Here is a 19,469-nt window from a genome sequence, read left to right as displayed (position 1 = left end):
CCATAAACTCGACCACGAGTGCGACCCCCTGCAGATTCAGTCCATAACTTAAGTATTGTCCCTCCATCTACCTCTTTACCACTTTCTTCACTTGTTTCGCCAATCTGTGTCTGTACTTCCTCCAATTTTTTTTTAAATGTTCCCTGATAAATGGAATAAATTAATAACGTAATATATGATCAAATTTCTAAAATAAATTAAACAAGTGTATAATAAAGGGATTGTTCTTCTAGGTATAAATGACATCATATTATTTTTTGGTTGATTTGTAATATAAAGAATTTGAATAAAGAATTTATATAAATAAAGAACATACATAGGTAGATTCTACGCGACTATCAACCCAAGCGCCATTTTTTCTCTTGTGGGTTGTCAAAAATAACTCATCTGGAAGTAAATCTCTTTGAAGGTTATTGCTCTACAAATAAAATCAAGATTATTGGATCACAACACAGAATTAGAAATCATAACATTAAATTGTATTAATTTTAAGTAAATGTAAATTTAATACATACAAGCTCAATCGCAACATCAATATGAGCTTTGCGGCCTGAGGTGTGGACAGCCCCGCCTCTTGTTGAAGCTCGATTGGTCTTATTTTGGTTGGAGATGTTCTTGAATGATGTACCTTCCCAATATGCTTGAAGACCAGTCCAAGCTTCCTCACCTATCCAACTAGGTCGAGTCCCTTTTTTCCTCACCTTTGTAAGCATATCTGATAGTCTTTTAGCGGCCTTTTGTTCAAACAGACGTTTCACAATATTATTATGACAAGGATCCCACGATACCTTCTCCTGGGAATAACAAAAAGTATATATGTACTAACTACTATCAACAAAACATAATACACAATTCTCCTTATATATGCTAGAAAAATGAATTGAACATATAATTATATTCAAAGGCTTACCGCAAACTTTTCAAACCAATCTTGTCTAATTATGTCAGTGGTTGCACTCCAACCATAGATAGGCTCACGAAATTGTTTTTGTATGGCATTAACATCTCAAAGAGCTAGACTGAACATAGAAGCATAAAGGAGAAATATTATGTTAGTAGCACAGTGCCTATAAAAAATTTTTGTAACTTACCCTTTACCATAAGGTCGTAAAATGACTTTTCCATTATAATTGAACATGAAAGCTGTAGTATAATTTCAGCAGTAAATGAATGAAAATCAAATGCTTCACATGCAGTAAATGAATGAAAACCAATACTTAGAATACTAGGAAATCATGAATGAAAACCAAGAAATGAAAATCAAACAGGAAATGAAAACCAGAAAATGAATGAAAACCAGGAAATGAAATCAAACAGGTCAGAGACATCTCAACTGATAGTCGTGCAATGATTTATTCAATAATTGTGTGATGTGAGTCAAAAGTTATACTTTGTCAGGGAAACATTATCACAAACTAGAAAAATCAATACTTAGAATCAATACTTAGAATTGCAGATTAGTATCACAAGTGCAAACAGTATCACAAACTAAAAACCCTATTCAAATTCATATTTGAGTACAAGGAACTGCATGGCATAAAATGGAGTACTATGCATCTAAATCAGTAAATTTGAAACAGTCTAACATAAGAGACCACTAGCCAACAAACCAAGGGAAGCACATATTTTTTAAACAAACCAACAAACCAACCAGAAAGTAAAAGAGTGAAAGGGGAATTCTCAAAGCAAGAGGACCTTGGGGTATAATCCACGGCAAGAAGCACACCAAATCCCATAAAAATCAACAATAACTAGTCTATCCCCAGCTTGACTCAGAGCATTAAGAATACACATACACAAGCCAAAAGAGGACTTATCAAGTGGATAATCAGGAACTTCTGGCCACACATTAATCCAATTACCAATGAATGAATGAATTAAAAACTCTAGGGCATTGGGCATGTGTAACTAGAAGAATATTAGAAATTACCAATGAATGACCAAAACAGGAACTTCTGGCCAGAAATTAGTCAGACCACAAAACAAAACACACAAAAGCCACACATTAATCAGACCATCAAAGCCATGTCTAATTTGATTCATTGAATAAGGCAGCAATGTAAATGTATATAGCCATGTCTAATAATGAAAGTTATGCAGTTGTGGTCTAAACTTTATTGGTGAGAATGATTTAATTAAGGACTTTATTTGAGAAATCAGGTTCATTCAATCTGTTGGGGAAACACAATCTATTGTGATTCTAGATCAGTAACAAATAATTAGTGAAACAAGATATTATTATACAAAATATTTAGAAACCAGACCTGCTACTGTCATTCATTCATTAACCAGACCTGCTACTGAACGGCGACTCTGAACGGCGACACTGAACGGCGACGACGACGGAGTTCGAGAGGGGGACGATGACCGACTCTGAAAGTGAAGGTGACAGGTTCGCAAGTCACATGTTGGGCGGCGATACTCACTGCATTTAGGGATTCGGTGATGGACTCAATGTGAGAGAAGGGTTCAGTTCAAGTGTGAGGGAAGGGTTCAAGTGTGAGGGAAGGGTTCAAAGACTTAGGGATTTAGAGAAGAAATGAAAACTTAGATAAATCGTGCTTTCAGAGAGAAAATCGTGTTTTTAGGGAAACCAACATTTTAATTTTACAATATGATTTAATAAATAATATAAAAAAATTTTAAAATACAATAGTGTCGGCCCATCCGACGCTACCTATTAAAATAAAAATTATAAAATTAAATTAAAAAACTAGCGTCAGTCTTATTTTACGTAGCGTCGGCCACTCCGACGCTAATCGTTAATAAAATTGAAAATTGAAATTTAGCGTGTTAGCGTCGGTCAGGCCGACGCTAAACCGACGCTATCTAGCGTCGGAGTCGGGGGCCGACGCTAAATATGGCAGCTAAAATGTCATTTTCTAGTAGTGTAGATGCATAAAATAAATTAAAGTAAATTGATAATGATAGTGTAACAAATTTGTTTGATTGATTATGTGTGTTTAAAATCACAAGTTGTTGTATTTATAGGCAAAGCTAATCCAAGTGACCATAATTCGTGGCTTAAAGACATGTTACCTGCTCAGTTAATTATGTGGATAATGCATGATAACCTCCAACAAAAGATGGTTATGGCGTTCCATGACCGATTCATTTTCATATTTCTTTGACTTATCACATACGCATTATCTATGCGCACACTTTTTTTGCTATCATGCCTCTGTGTTAGTTGTTAGTGGTGTTAAACACAAGAAAGATGTGCATAATTGTCAATTATCAAGCGGTAGTGGGTTGTGACTTAGTCTTGGACCTTAACTACCTATGTGAACTATAGTAAACTTAAGAAAGACTTGACTAGCTCATATTTGACTACTTCCTACACACTTGACATTCCATCCATCGAGGGTAATTCGGCTACTCAAATTTTGACCGTTTGTTCATCTCAACTAACTAATTATTTATATAAGTGTGAATACAACTTAAATAATAGTTACATGAATCGTTACCATATTACTCTATAAACAATATATTCATTTGTAAAAAAATCAAAATCTTTTTTATATAATTATGTATATCAATTGGTGTGTTATTTTTTCCTTATTTTATTTCTCTTAAAATTTTAATTCTATAAATAAATCAAAGATAATACTATTTTTTTTATTTAACATTACTATATATGTAAAATAGAAGTTTTTTAAATCTTAAACGGTAGTCTACCAAACTCTAGAGTTTATTTTGACTAAGTCATAAGTTTTTGTCGGTTGATCTAACTTATTTCCACATGTATTTATGATGTATTTGTGAGTATCTATTTGACTAATGTACTCAAAGGAATCTAATTATCTTGAATATATTGACCATTGAAATTGATGCAGCAATAAAAAATCAGGATAGTGAAATAATCAAGAGAAAAAAAAAATAGAAAAATGTAGAGAGAAGTAAGGAGAGAAAGTTTGACGATGATCAACAGTCCACGGCACTTATATCTGCAACTACAAACTTGTTTGCGGTTGTTACAAAGAGACTTCACTAATTAGAACGCACTGAGCAAACGACCCCACCACTGAACTGTGCCAACATACATTACTTTTAGTTTTAGCGCAGAGTACGGTATTTAAAACTCCATTCAAAATATAAAGTAATTCTATTTTTTTAATTAATTAATAATATATACGTACTTATGTACAGGTCACAGTTGATATAGATGAATAAACAATAAGATTGTCATAGGGGCCTATAAAGGTTGGGTTAAATGGGTTCAGTGTCTTCTTTATCTAATCTCAATATGTGATTAAGTCAATTTTAAAATTTTAATTTATTTAATTTTAATATTTTATCAAGTCAATTTTTAAATTTTAATTTATTCATATAGTGAATTTGTAAAATAAAATAATTATTTATTTTTAAAGTAGTGTGAGATGGAATACATAATCCGATAAGTAATATGAACTCAATTTTAATCCTATTTTATCCATGTCTCGTCCTTATTTTTAATCATAGATATAGTCAGGGTCATTTACACCCCTAGATATTGATATAGGGAAAATATGTTTGATAGTTTTTTTTTTATAATTATATTTAAAAGTTTGTTATATATTAACATATTAGTTACTTAGTATAGTTAATTACTATAGTTATATATACCAACTAGTTGTTATTCATTGACTATATAAGTCTTAGGCAATTGGTTTGTAAGTAATTTGAAGGGAGGTGAATGATGGACAAAATATCTTGTTTTGAAAGGATTCATGGTGTGGGGAGTGGTTTTTAGAGTCTTTTAGTAGGTAGTATGGTCTTGCGGTCAATAAAAACATTTCAGCGGGGTTGGGGTTGAGGGAGGATTATGGAGGTGGAGGCGTAGTTGTTCCAATGGGAGGAGGAATTGTTGAATCAATATATTGTTTTGTGGCGTGAAAAATCCACAAGTGTACGTTTTTATCAAGTAATAAAAATAGTGAATTCACATGACTATGTCTGTGAGTACCAATTTATTATAATTTAAAGGTTTAATTACAGTTGTAGTCCTCCTATTTTAGCTGAATCGTGAAAGTAGTCCCCTCATTTTGTTTCTCTCCAGTTTTGGTCCCTCAAATAGAATTTTGGTCCAAAATTTGATGAAACATTTTTTTTTGCATTTATTTAAGTCACATCATGCCTCAAGATGTCATTTGCAACAATTGTACCTGAAATATAAGATCATAAATGGTGTAGTACGACTTTAAAAAATGAAATTTCATCAAGTTTTGGACTAAAATTATGTTTAGGGGACAAAAATTGGGGAGAAATAAAATAGGAGGACTACTTTCGCGATTCAGCTAAAATAGAGGGACCAAAACTGCAATTAAGTCTAATTTAAATTAAGAGAACAAATAATTTGGTTAAGAGAAAGTTGTACCAACTAAATAGTAAAATATTTACAATGAAATAAAACAAAAGAAATTAAAGATAATTTTTATAATATCAAAAAGATTTTCAGGATTGAGGTTGTTAATGGTAACTAATGAGTATAGATCAATTTCTCTTTTATCAATATTCAATCTCTTTTGAAAGTAATTATCCTAATATAGTTAGTGTTCCCTCTCGAGATACAAGGACCGTTCCCAATTAAACTAACTCATATTGTTGTGGTAATTGAATTTAGATTGAACCCTTTAAATTTTATGACATTTCATTGATTCCTCAAAAGACCAAACATATTCTCTTGATTTTAGTCTTGAGTTTCATTCCTACCGTTCCAATACTAAGGTTCACCTCTTGGCCTTTCTCCTAATATCTATGATTATCCAAATAAGGGACCCAACAAATTTACATAACATGAATGTTCAATAGAAATTAAATGAAAGGTAATTCAACAATTAACAAATTGGAAAAGAATAATCAATTCATCATCATCAATGTATCAAAGACTATGCTCAATCCTATAAATAAGAAATCTACTTAAACATTGTAGAAGAATAATTCACGAAATAGATTAAGAACATTCAAACTGAGAAACTAGAGAAAGGGGAAGAAAAAAGAGCTTGATCCTAGCCTTCAAAGCACCACCAAAAGTCAAAATTTAATAATCCTAAAATAGAGAAGTCCAATCCCAACTAAAATAGAACTGAAAAAAAAAAATATCATAAAATAGGTTGCAGCTTACGAAACACGGGTTTGGTAGATGCCACACTCTGGTCGTGTTTCATTATAAAACGTGAAAATAATAATCTTGTCATGAAACACGTGGGTGTGCCAGCTGACATGCTCTAGTCGTGTTTAGGGTTCTTTCTGCCTTCGTGTTTGCATCCAAATTTCTTTTAAAATGTCTTCTGCTTTAAACCACACTATTCAAGTCTTTTCCAACACTAAAGTTCTTCATTCCTGCAAGACAAGAAATACCATATGCAATAACTCGATTGATATAAAAAGTAAACCAAACTAAAAAAATTTTAACCAATCGAACTAAAAATATATGCACAAAAAATGAACAGGATTGTTGGAGGTGGAAAAATGATCAAAATTTGGAATATAAAGTCAAATGAGCATACCATTTACTGGCTTTACTGGCTTTGAAGTATAATACCAATTTGGAATGGCCATTTACCCATACCACGTGGAACATAGTGGTAGCTTTGAAGGTGTCATTATTTGTGTAAATGTTTTTGGAGGATTGTTTGCCGACGAAGATCAATTTAATAAGCTGTTTTGCTATCTCTCCAGAACTTTGTGTTATGAGGGTGTAGATGTGAAGAAACTCACAATCACTGATTTTTAGAGTGTATGCAAAAAACCATTCAAATATTATAATGATATACATAAGACAATAGGTATTAAGAGCAATGTGATTGCCAATAAAACTTATACAAAAAGAAAGAAAAACAACCATATTTTTCCAAATTTTTCTTCTTCGTGCCATAATTTTCTTTCCAAACTTCTTCTTTTCCAAAATAGAATCTCTTATTTCTTTTTTCAAATGACAGACATAATGGATCCTCCTCCACTTGAACCATCACAACATTCTCCTCTTCTTCTTGACCATAAAAAGATTCATCAAGATAAAATTGATATTATAAAATAAAATGTGAAGACATTAATTGCAATTCAAAAAATCCATTGTCACGAAAATCTTTTGATCAAAGTTGCATCTTATTGGTTCAAAACACACAAAATTATTGATTGAGTTTTTTTGATCGAGGTCAATTATTTGTCAAAGTTTTTCAAAAAAACAAAAGAATTTAAGATATAATTCTTCTTTCTTTTATAGTTCGTTGAATTGGCAATCTAGTTGTATTTTTCCCCTAACTAAAATTTCAATCTAAAATTGTATCATTTAGTGTATTTTAATAATTCTCTCATTATTTTAAAATATTTTGTTTCTCAAATATTATTTTTATCTAAAACTGTAATATTGTAAGTTATTTTTTTTTATAAACCAAAATAATGCACATAATTTTTCTTATTCCATTGCCACCTATCTAGACCAGAATCATTACAGTGAATTTTGTGGAAAATCATACATTTTTTCTTATTAAAGGCAATCTTATACAATGATCATAACGAGAGGGGGTGCTGAGGAGGGCCCAAATTTTTATGGGAATTTTTATTTTTAAGAATATAATATATATATAGTGAATAAACTAATTTTTAGGTTAAGGTATATATAAAAATTATATTTTCATATTTAAATAATTTTAAAATGAAAAAATTACTCTCAACTTAAATTATATGGACTAAATACTTTAACTTTTGTTGATTTAATTGTCTCTTATAAAAAGAATAAAATAGAGTATTATTTCACGGTATAGTATAGCCTTTAATGTTCCAATTTAAATGATACATTGAGTCTTATTTATCCACTATAAGGTTCTAACTCAAATTGCATACATTCTAAAAAGAACCCTAAAGACAAATAAAAGCACAAATTCACCATCATTCATAGGCAAGATATAATTCTTTTGCTAGAAAAATTCATATGAGTTAACACAATTAAACCTTGAGTTGCTAATCAGTCTTTTAGGATTCATTGTCTTTTTTTATATATATCGTAGATCAAACAATTTATTCATTTAATAGAGTATTTGAACGATATAGAACATATGAGGAAATTTTTGAACTTTTGTTTTGTATTGAAAGATAGGTCATTTTCAATGAAAACTTGAAATTATGTTCCAAAAATCTTGAAACTTAATTAAAACATGGTGATTCTTATGATCTTGATAGTAAAATTCAAGTGTGAGTGGTTAGTCCTACATCGACTAAAAATGGAGGAAAGATTGGATATATAAAAGATGTGGCTCATATACCTATTACTTCAAAGTTTCTTAAGGATCCTTGACGTTTAGCTCATTGTTGTTTTCGCGCTTCCTCAGACACTGTCAATGTTAAAATCTTGAAATTGTTAAAATCTTATTTATGATCTAAGTAAAATAAATTAAATAGTCTTGCATTGATTTCAATTAAACATGATATTTTTTAAAGAATCTTGGTTCTAAACAAATTATTAATGATTTTGCAGCCATATATATGTATATATATATATATATATATATATATATATATATATATATATATATATATATTATGGAAGCTATTAGACTTGGTGAGGGGGTAAGTTAAATAAAATTCGTTGTAAATATATAAAATTTGTAAGTTTAATTTGAAGAATGATAGTTTATGGGTAGTAAGTCATGTGTTTAAGCCAACGTACAGGCGTTTTAGGACAGTGAATCCTTTGAAAGTTTCTTCAAATTAAAAAGAAATTTTTTTAAGTAGATAACTTGTTTTGTAGAACTTTTTCTTTTTCCACTCCTTCTACCGAAAACTTCTCAGGACAAAAGGAACCTATCAATAGTGAGGAAATTACTATTGAAGACTTACAAAAATCAATTAACAATTGACAAATCCCAAAAATTAAAAAAGATAAGGTCTATGAATCTAGTCTTTTCAAAAACCTACTAAAAACTGATTACATAATCAAAACAGAAGAAATAGATGTTTCTCTTTCTAACCCTTTTGAAACAATAGATCTTCTTTCTCCAAAAACACCGTAACATGAACTATAATTTCATACATATAGGTGTTGTCCAAGTTGGAATCAAACTTTAACCAGGGAAGGATTAAACACTTCAATCCTATGTGTCTTACGAGATGCAAGGTTCTTGAACTTTCAAGATTCAATAATAAGTACATTTGAATCTAGTTTATGTCACGGATAAATTTGGTTTGAATGTTATTCAAATTTTTCATTATCTATTTCAAAATATTAACATAATCTATTCCTGTAGCAATTATTTACAGAGTTCATTACAAAACAATGTCTTTAGCCTTTACGGCAATAAAAAATATTGAAAATAAAAAAAGGTGAAACCCTATTTTTACAAACTGATTTAACAAAGGCAAACACTATTATTCCAAAAACCATCCTTTGGAAAGATATAGATCTTCCTAAAGAATGGATTCTGGAAGAAGCTATTAGACCACAATCTCTTGAACAGTCAAAACCAAACAACAATTTGAAGGAAGTCGTCCAATACAATGACGGTAGGGTAAAACTAAGTTTTTCAAGAACTTCCAGTGCTAGGTATTCTGATGTTGGTTCCTCTAGACTCCCTCCAGTCATACAATTACCTCATAAAATAGAAAACTTTACAAAACCATGTTTTTCGTGTTCTAGCATATCAAGTGCTTCTTTTCAAAACGTTGACTACTCCACAAATGTACCTCATCAAATCTATACAACGCCTCAAAATACTAATGAGGAACAACAAAATATTTCTCCACCAACTTCGCCATCTTTTTCTGCAATAACTGAAAATGTTATTAATGAATTAAATGTCATAGAAAAAGAATTTGAAGTTGATAAAACTATTCTCCATAATGATTTCTATGCTTCAAAAAATACATAAAAAAGAACATGGTTTTTCAAAAAAATTCTAAAACAAAGAAGAGAAATTCAAAATGAATTTTATGAGTTCATTTTACAAAACAAAACCCATATTTTATTTTTCGATTGGTTTGAAATTTATGCAACACAAAACCAAATTTCGTATCCATTCAATCAAAACAAAAATTCAGTAAATCTCATAACAACTAGAAATAAAACTACAAAATGGGAAATGGCAAATGGGAGGAAAGTACAATATGAACACCCACCATTTAGACAAATTAAGATAACACACTTAGAACAAACAGTCGAAGCTGCACCTTACAAAATTCCAAGTGATAATTCAGAAAAAGATATTAGACATATCTTTCAACAAAATAATTTTACAAATGCCCATCTCAGTACAATTGCAAAACAATTTACTAAAAAAGAGGAACACCAAAATATCACCATTGTTTCCCCTGTTGAGCAAACAGAGTCAAAACTAAAAAATCCAGTTTTTAAACCATTTCAAATATAAAAAACAAGCCAAAAAATGTTCAGGGAAGGAAAATCATAATTTACCCAAGCCTTACATGACCAACTCAGTAGGATAGAACATTCTTCCACCTCTACACCTTTGGTAGCTAAGGATACCTTCGAAAAAACAGTTACAACTTTAGACCAAGTTTCTGAAGCCGAACAAGAACAACAAAATTTATGCAAACTCCAATGGCAGAAGGGTCAACCTTTGACCACGGTTACAACACCAGACCTAGGTATTGAGAACAGACCTAATGTCCTTTCTCAATCTAAATTCATTGACGGTACTGTTTATAAATGGAACATAGATGATATGTCTAAAAACAACATCCTAAGTCTCCTTCAACAAATGACAATGACATCAAATGCCTACAAAACCCAAGCCAATACGCCAGACAAAGCCATAGCTGAACTCCTAATAGCAGGATTCTCATGTCAGCTCAAAGGATGGTGGGATTACCATCTCACACCCCTCAACACTTAGAAATATTGAATGCAATATAAACCACAAAGGAAAGAATTCCCATCCTCGACGAGATAGGAAACCCAATACCTGATGCAATTGCAACATTAATTCACACAATCAGCCTGCATTTCATAGGTGATCCATCTCACTTAAAAGATAAGAATGTTGAACTCCTCTCAAACCTCAGATGTAAAAAATTATCTGAATTTCAATAGTACAAAAATACTTTTCTAACTAGAATTATGCTTAGGGAAGACTGAAACCAACCTTTTTGGAAGGAAAAATTCCTTGCAGGTCTCCCAACCCTTTTAGGAGAAAAGGTTAGAAACAAAAAGAAGGTTATGAACCAATTAACTTATGGGGAATTGGTAAGCTTCACACAAAAAGAAGGTTTTAAAATTTGCCAAGATTTAAAACTCCAAAAACATCTAAAATGGGAAATGAAAAGAACCAGGCAAGAACTAGGATCTTTTTGTAAACAATTTGAAATACCCATGACAAATGTTTCAAAAGACTGTGGAGGATCTTGTTCAAAACCTTATAGAAAACTTCACAGAAAATCTTTCTCTAAACCAGGCAAACATGAATTCTATAAAATATCTAAACATCAAAATTCATACAATAAAAGAAAACCCAATTTTTACAAGAAAAAACCCTTGTAAAAGAAGTTTGAACCTCAAACTTCGAAACAAATAACTTGTTATAAGTGTGGCCAAATAGGACAAATCTCAAGATATTGCAACAGGAATAAAAAACTCCATAAAATAAAAATTGATGAACAAATAATTCAAAAAATTGAGGCAATACTTTTAGAAACCTCTGAAGAAGAAACACTCACAGATTCTGAAATAGGTTTATCAGAAAATGAAAACCTTTGCAGTTTGATGAGTTTGGAACCTCCGACACTCTTAGCGACTCAGAATCTAGTTCAAAATCAATTAATGTTTTAACAAAAGATCAAGAACTAATTCTTGATATTATAAAGCAGGTTGAAGATACAAAGCTTCAAAAGGAAATAATAGAAAAGTTGTATAATACTTTTGAATCAAAACAACGTCAACCTTCGACATCCTCATCAAAATTGCTTCCTAAAACAACTTATGACTTAACAAATATCTTAGGAAAAAGAAAAAAAATCACAAACCCCTGTCACAATACAATCTCTGCAAGAAGAGATTAAAATTGTAAAACACGAGTTAAAAACTCTTAAACAAAAATAGGAAATTGATTCAAATATTCTTCAAAATCTTCTTTCCCAAGTACAAAATCAAACCTCTTCTGATCCGAAACAGGAAGGAGAAGAAGGAGAAAATGAAGATTATTCAAACAAAATTGAAAACTTAGAAGAAATCACATAAGATTTCTTGTTTGTTTTGAGAACAATAACAACAAGAAAATATTTAATCAAAATCAATTTAGTTTTTCTGAAGATTTCAAATTTGAAATAATTGCACTTTTTGAAACGGGAGCAGACTTAAACAGCTTGAAAAGTAGCATTGTACCAACCGGATTTCTGCAAAAATCAAGTGAAAAAATTGTTGCTGCTAACAACTCCAACATGATTATAAAAAATAAAGCAGAAGCCTCCGTTAAAAATGGTAATGTTTCAATCAAAACTCCTTTTGTTTTATTAGAAAATATAACTCATAGTGTCATTTTAGGGACTCCTTTCATTAACATAATAACCCCCTACTCAGTCAATTATGACAATATTTCCTGACAAACAAAAGAAGCCAAAATTGTTTTCCCTTTTATTGAAAAACCCAGAACAAAGAATTTAAATATTTTGAAAGCTTGTTTTGTTTATAAAAGTGAATTAAATTGTTTGATTCAAGGAAAAGAAAAACATCTATGTTTTCTAAAACAAGACGTTTCCTTTCTCATAACTGAACAAAAATTACAAAATAGTTTCGTAAAACAAAAAATTTCAGAACTCCAAAAAGAATTGAAAATGAAATTTGTTCTGATATGCCAAATGCATTTTGGGATAGAAAACAACATAAGGTAGATCTACCATACGAAAATTACTTTTCTGATAAACAAATCACAACAAAAGCTAGACCTATTCAAATGAATTATGAACTAGAAACGCATTGCAATGCAGAAATCCAAGACTTAGAACAAAAAAGTCTAATAACAAAATCTATAGATCCCTTGGAGTTGTGCAGCCTTCTACGTGAATAAAAATTCTGAAATAGAAAGAGGTACACCTAGGTTAGTAATAAACTACAAACCCTTAAATAAAGCTTTAAAATGGATTTGATGCCCGATTCCAAATAAAAAAGATATTTTACAAAAATTGCATTCTTTGTCTGTATTTTCAAAATTCGACATGAAATCAAGATTTTGACAAATATAAATTGATCCAAAAGATCGTATAAAACAGAATTCAATGTCCCTTTTGGTCAATATGAGTGGACGGTAATTCCTTTTGGATTAAAAAAATGCTCCTTTAGAATTTCAAAGAATTATGAATGAAATTTTTAATCCATTTTCAAAATTTTGCATTGTCTATATTAATGATATTTTAATTTTTTTTCAGAAACCATTGAACAATACTTCAAACACCTTAGGACATTTTTAATGATCACTAAAAAGAATGGAATTGTTGTTTCAAAATCCAAAGTTTCTCTTTTTCAAACAAAAATCCATTTTTTAGGAAATTATATCTCTCAGGGTACTATTACCCCTATTGAAAGGTCCTTAACTTTCGCGGATAAATTTCCTGACTAAATTCTTAACAAAACACAATTACAAAGGTTTTTAGGAAGTTTGAACTATGTACTAGATTTTTGTCCTAACATTAATAGGATAGCAAAACCTCTCCATGATAGGTTAAAGAAAACACATGTCGTATGGTCAGAAGAACATACCAAAGTAGTTCAAATAATCAAAAAACAGGTTAAAGAAATACCTTGCTTGCATCTAGCTGACCCATCAGCCCAAAAAATTGTTGAAACAGATGCATCATCAGATATAGGATATAGGGGTATTTTTAAACAAACAAAAAATAACAAAGAATGCATTGTACAATTTACATATGTACATTGGAATGATTGCAAAAAGAATTACTCCACAATCAAAAAAGAAATTCTTTCAATTGTCATGTGCATTACAAAATTTCAGAGTGATTTTCTCAATCAAAATTTTTTACTTCGAAAAAAACATTGCATCAAAACAAACTTTTGCCAGATGGCAAGCAATCCTTAGTATTTTTTATTTTGAAATTGAATTTATTAAAGGAGATCAAAACTCAATTCCTGATTTTCTAACTAGAGAATTTCTCCAAAACTGGACTTGAGTGATGCCCAGAAAATCCAAAAGAATTGAGGTCCAAAAAGACCAACCACAAAAAAACTCAAAACCTATCTCATCCACAAAACCCATCAGGTCTTGGGCACAAGCCGTTGAAGAAAATAGAGCAAAAAACCAAATCCATAAATGGCCTACCAACCAACAAGAGATTGCAAAACTCCAGAAGATTGCAAAACTCCACAGGCTCCAAAAAGAGATTGAATCTCTCAATAGAACTGCCATCTTTGCCGGGGCAAGAAATGGAAGAATCTTCAAAAACTCCTTCTCAAAAAAATATTTCAAAACCTTCACAAGAAGGATCATATTGTAGAATAATTTCAAAACTTCCACAAGGAGAAACTTCAAAAATTGTTTTAAAACCAAATGATTCTCAGATTACTTGGTTTAAACCAAAATCTGAGTATTTTGTCAAAACGGAATATCAAAACATTTGGACAATCAAGGATCACTTTTATAATAAAAATCCTTTACGGATTGTTTCAAAGATTTTTTTAGAAAGCTGGTTTTTCAAACCATGGGATTTATCAAAACCCTAGCCTTACTATAAATCTATTCTTGAATTTACAAGATCTATAACAATTCAAGAAGGCCCAGTGGCCTATTCAACTGCAAAAATACACAAAATAATTTCACCTTCAGAATGGGGATCAAACCTTTACACCCCAAAATAGTTCCCACTTGATTTCAAAACCACAATAAACCATTGCAGGACTTTCAATTACTCGAACTATCGACAGGCATGGTACAATGTTTCCTTGATTCAAAACCAGAATTTTAGTCATACTTGGCTATTTTTCTTTAACCTTACCATGGAACCTTCCAAAATCCCTCAACGGTTTGCCCATTGGTGGAACTTTTATGGCTCCGTTCCAGATATCTTGAAACCAGAAGTCCAAGATAGATTCCAATTATAAAAAATGCATTACAAACCAAAAGACAAAGAACACATTCTTCCTCATCTAATGCTATTCTCTACCAAATTCTTTTTACCATGGGTATTAGCCTGGTATTTTGAAATTGATCAAAAAAAGGCCCAAACAATCCTCGTCAAAAGATTCAAAATAAGATGGTGGACAAAATTATCTATTCCACCAAGTATAAAAAAACAAGTCGTGTCCACATGGCTCCAAAGGCAAGGATTAAAGAAACCAGACCCAATGGCAACTCAATTCTTGGCCCAAAAATCATTTGCACAAAAGCAGTTGGCAACATCAAAAATTGAAGAAGAATACTTTGAGATTATGGCCCAGCTTCTCAAAAGCAAGACCAAATCCTCAATTGTTTCCTCAGGTACTGCTGTAGAAACTTCCATGAACTTGAGAGATGAAAATGAAGACGATTGTTTCGGTATCTTCACCCCTACTAAATAAAAACATTGGTCCGACTAATTTAAGGCCCAATCCAAATATGTAATTTTTAATTTAAAAAAGAAATAGTCTAGCATATCATGTAATGGGCCTAACCCAAAATTGATTTCAGACTTAACAAAAAATAGTCTAGCATACCATGAAATGGGCCTAGCCCAAACTTAATTTCAGACTTAAAAAATAAAAACAACAAAAGACGGTGAATGACGAAAGAAAGAAACTGGCAAAAGGAAAACTAAGAGATGATCTAAACAGGAATCCTTGAACTACTAAACTGAGAGAAGTTTTCTTTCCTTTTTTTTCTCTTTCTATTGTTTGTCATGTTTCTTTCCGTTTTCTCGTTTTCTTTGTTTAATGTCAGTGTATGTTGCCTTTCTTTACTTCATATTTTTTTTCCTTTCACTAAATGTGTACTATGATGAAACAATTGTATTGACTTGCACTTAACCTTAAAATTTATGTTTGTGATTTCACAAGTTAAATTTCATTTCTTAGATTATGTTATTGCTCACGCCGACAAGCCTTCCTAATGCATGCATTCTTGATTACTAAATGGTTGTAGAAGGCTAATATGCCATCAATTTTTCAAAAAAATACAATTTTAACTTTTCAGAAGCATGTTGGCTTTATTTTGATGGTTCATACTCTCTCTTATTATCCTAGCTGTGAGCTTTTGAGCCTAAACACTTAAATTTTTGGTTGTGTGATTATCCAGACATGTGTTATCCCTCTAGAACTTGCACTAATTTTGACTTGTATCGCTTGTAATTTATGCATACATTGAGGCAATTTTATTGGTCGTTTGAGCCTTTCTAACTACCCGATGAAAATTTTACCCTTTGCTAGCCCCCTTGAGCCTTGCCCTTTTATTTCGGTTACTAGCCACATTGCAAGCCAAACACCTGACTTTAATTAAATCACTTTACTTGGAGTTAGGTAGAAAAAAATTCTTGTCTTGATAAAATTCTAAGTTTGGGGTTGCTCATGGGATAACAACTTTTTAAGTTTGGGGTGGTGATTCTCACAAAAAGAAGAAAAAAAAATTCAATTTGTGTACTTTGGTGAATAGTATCTTCTTGGTTCTTTTGTCAATGTTTGAGAATCTCCATAATGAAAAGGTGAACAAAAAAAAAGGTAGAATAAGGTGGAAATGTATGCCTAACTCCAAGTGGTAAATCCTACTATCCTAAAATGTCCTACCCTTACCTAAGCCCCACTACAACCCGAAAGTCCTCAAAAAATGTATGTGTTTACTGCATTGTGATTGCTAACTAGAATTTTTTCAAGCCTATGGTAGCGTGATGCATGTTCTAGGATTTGAACGATAAATTCATAACCCTTTCTAAACACTTGAGAGAAATTTTGGTGAGATTGTGTGAAGAGAGAGTTGAGCTTGATGAATGAATGCCAATGTGTACAAATTTTGTTGTCTTTTTGTTCTTCTTGCAAACAACCATAGAGCATGATGAATATTTTGCAGTAGCAAGAACTTTGAAAATTGAGTTTGATTTAATTTGAGAAATTGAATTTAAGTGTACATTTAACTGGACCAAATCTGAAATTAATTGTTGCTTGGGGACAAGCAATAGATTAAGTTTGGGGTTGTGATGACTCTTCATTATATGCATATTTTCCCACTGTTTTAGTCTTATTTATCCTCAATCATCAGTTAAATTAAGGATTTATTTGATATATTTTATTAATTTTTGTTCTTTGAGTTGATAAAATATTTTGTGTTTTTATTTCGTTGATTAAGTAGGAAGTTTTCGTAATTTTACATTGCGTTTTGTTTTAGTGCATCGCTGAATTTTGGTGAGAAATCAACATGACATATGTAGAGTATTTTAGCCATATCTGGAGTTGTAGATGTCCAATTGGAGTCACACCAAGTGCAACTGAAAGCTAAGATCCATAGCTACAAAGTTCATGAAGACATCGGAACCAAATTCAGACTCGAAAGAGGAGAACAATGCATATATGCTGGACATCAGATGCTGAGCGCTTGGAGTGCGCCTAAGCGCGCCTGAAGCGCTTTTTCCAGCATCTGCTACTGTCCAAACGCGCCTGGAGCGCGCGACGCGCACTAGCAACCATAAAACGCAGATTTTTACTGTTTTAGGGATCTTTTTCACTCTTGGGAAGTTGGGAGACTTGTGCCCAAGCATAGAAACTCAAAGACCGTTTCTAACATCACTGGAGCAGTTTTATCAAGAATCATTCATGAATCCTTCTTGTAATTCTTCTCTAATCTCTATCTTTTTTTATCTCTGTCATGAGTAACTAAACCATATTTGTTAGGGATGAGTGTAACAAGATGAAACCCTTATTTTTATGATTTAATTTCTAGTTATATGAATGAGTTTATTGAATTATTTTTCTCATCTCTGTGCTTAATACTTTTTATTGCTTGATCAACATTAAAATGTTCTACAATTTGTATTTTGAAACGAAAGTGGACTTTACGAATGTTTGAGATGAGAAATTCATGAATTTGTAGCCTAGACATAGGTGCAAGTCATGAAACCGATTAAATTAGTTGCAAAGCAATAATTTACAAGAGAATTTCTATACAGTAATGCTTAATTCAAATTTTAAATCTACTAAGGAATTAGGGGTTACTTTGGAATTAAAGGTTCTGTCACTAAGACATTAGGGCGAGAATAATAAAGAGAGTTCGGTAATAATTCAATAAAGGATTTCAATAACTAGGATCAAATTAGACACCAAAATTGGATTCGAAGTGAAACTCATCCCTGATATTTTTCTCAATTTATAAAGGATCAATTTTACTATTGCTGTCAATTTTAAATATTATTTCAATCAACTTGGGAACTTTTTGTTCAATTTTGTAATTAAATATAATTCGATAGTAAAACGCAATCCTTGAGTTCGACACTCGGTACTACTGTTTTATTATTACTTGCAACGATTCAGTACACTTGCTGAAACACTATCAATACCGTACAAATAAGCTACTCTTTGAAATTTAAGATTATGCATACCACCTGAAATTCCATCATCTACTTTTACTTGTTAAACTTCCAATGATGTGTATTTTATTGGGTTCAAGTATGAGTGATTAAGTCTTACATCAATTATAAATGAGCTAAATGTTTGATATATCATAATGGTTATCTATATACCTATTTCCTTAAGGTTTTGAGTGGAGATGTGGTGTCGAAGTCTCTAGTTCTAAAGAATTGGTACATTGTTGCTCGCACTCCCCTCAATTCTCCTGAACAAGTGGTATAACAGTCTGGTTCGACTTGGTGGAGGAGATGGAGTAAATCCTAGTATTCAATCCTTGTATAGAAATTTGTTTGATAATGTAGTTTGAAGGTGTGTTCCGTTGGTAATAACGGCAGTGCAAGTGTATGATGTGGGAGACTCACACTAGAATGGGAGATTGTTGAATTTCAGTGTGAGTAACTAAGTCTCACATTGACTATTAATGAGCTAAATATTTAATATATAAGACTGATGACCTATACGCCATTGTCTTATGATTTTGGGTAGAGATGTGCTCTCAAAGTCTTTTGTGCTCTTGTTGCATTTGGCTCAATGTTGTTCTTGTACTCCCGGTTTTGCACTCATAATCATCAAAACCAGTTCAAGGATTTGTGGACTTTGATTTTAGTGGAGATTTTGATAGAAGAAGATCTCTTACAGGATATGTGTTTATAGTGTTCAAATACACAGTCAGATATAAGCTAATCTTCAACACATAGTGACATTATCAACAATAGAAGCAAAATATGTTGTTCTTACCGAAGTTGTGAAAGAAGGAATTTGGCTGAGAGGATTGATCATTGAATTTGGTGTTAAACAAGACTCGGTTTGCATAAATTGTGACAGCCAGAATGTCATTTATTTGAGTAAAAATCAAATGTATCATAAAAGAATCAAGCATATAGACATCATGCTTCATTTCACCAAAGATGTCATTGAAAGAGGTGAGATAAATGTGGCAAAGGTG

General features: G+C 31.6%; 1 long non-coding RNA gene across 1 annotated transcript; it reads right to left on the bottom strand.

The window, feature by feature from the left end:
- Positions 1 to 351: 351 nt before the first annotated feature.
- LOC140919257 (uncharacterized) lies at positions 352 to 997 on the bottom strand. Its single transcript, XR_012161850.1, has 3 exons — positions 918 to 997; positions 516 to 794; positions 352 to 418 (listed from the first exon to the last, which is right to left on the bottom strand). It is a non-coding gene; the product is annotated as an uncharacterized lncRNA (long non-coding RNA).
- Between the last annotated feature and the right edge of the window lie 18,472 nt (positions 998 to 19,469).

The sequence above is a fragment of the Cicer arietinum genome, chromosome 2 (genome assembly GCF_000331145.2).
Source record: "Cicer arietinum cultivar CDC Frontier isolate Library 1 chromosome 2, Cicar.CDCFrontier_v2.0, whole genome shotgun sequence".
Taxonomy (NCBI): domain Eukaryota; kingdom Viridiplantae; phylum Streptophyta; class Magnoliopsida; order Fabales; family Fabaceae; genus Cicer; species Cicer arietinum.
Note: the sequence above shows the minus strand (reverse complement) of the source record. Positions and strands in the feature narration are given on the sequence as shown.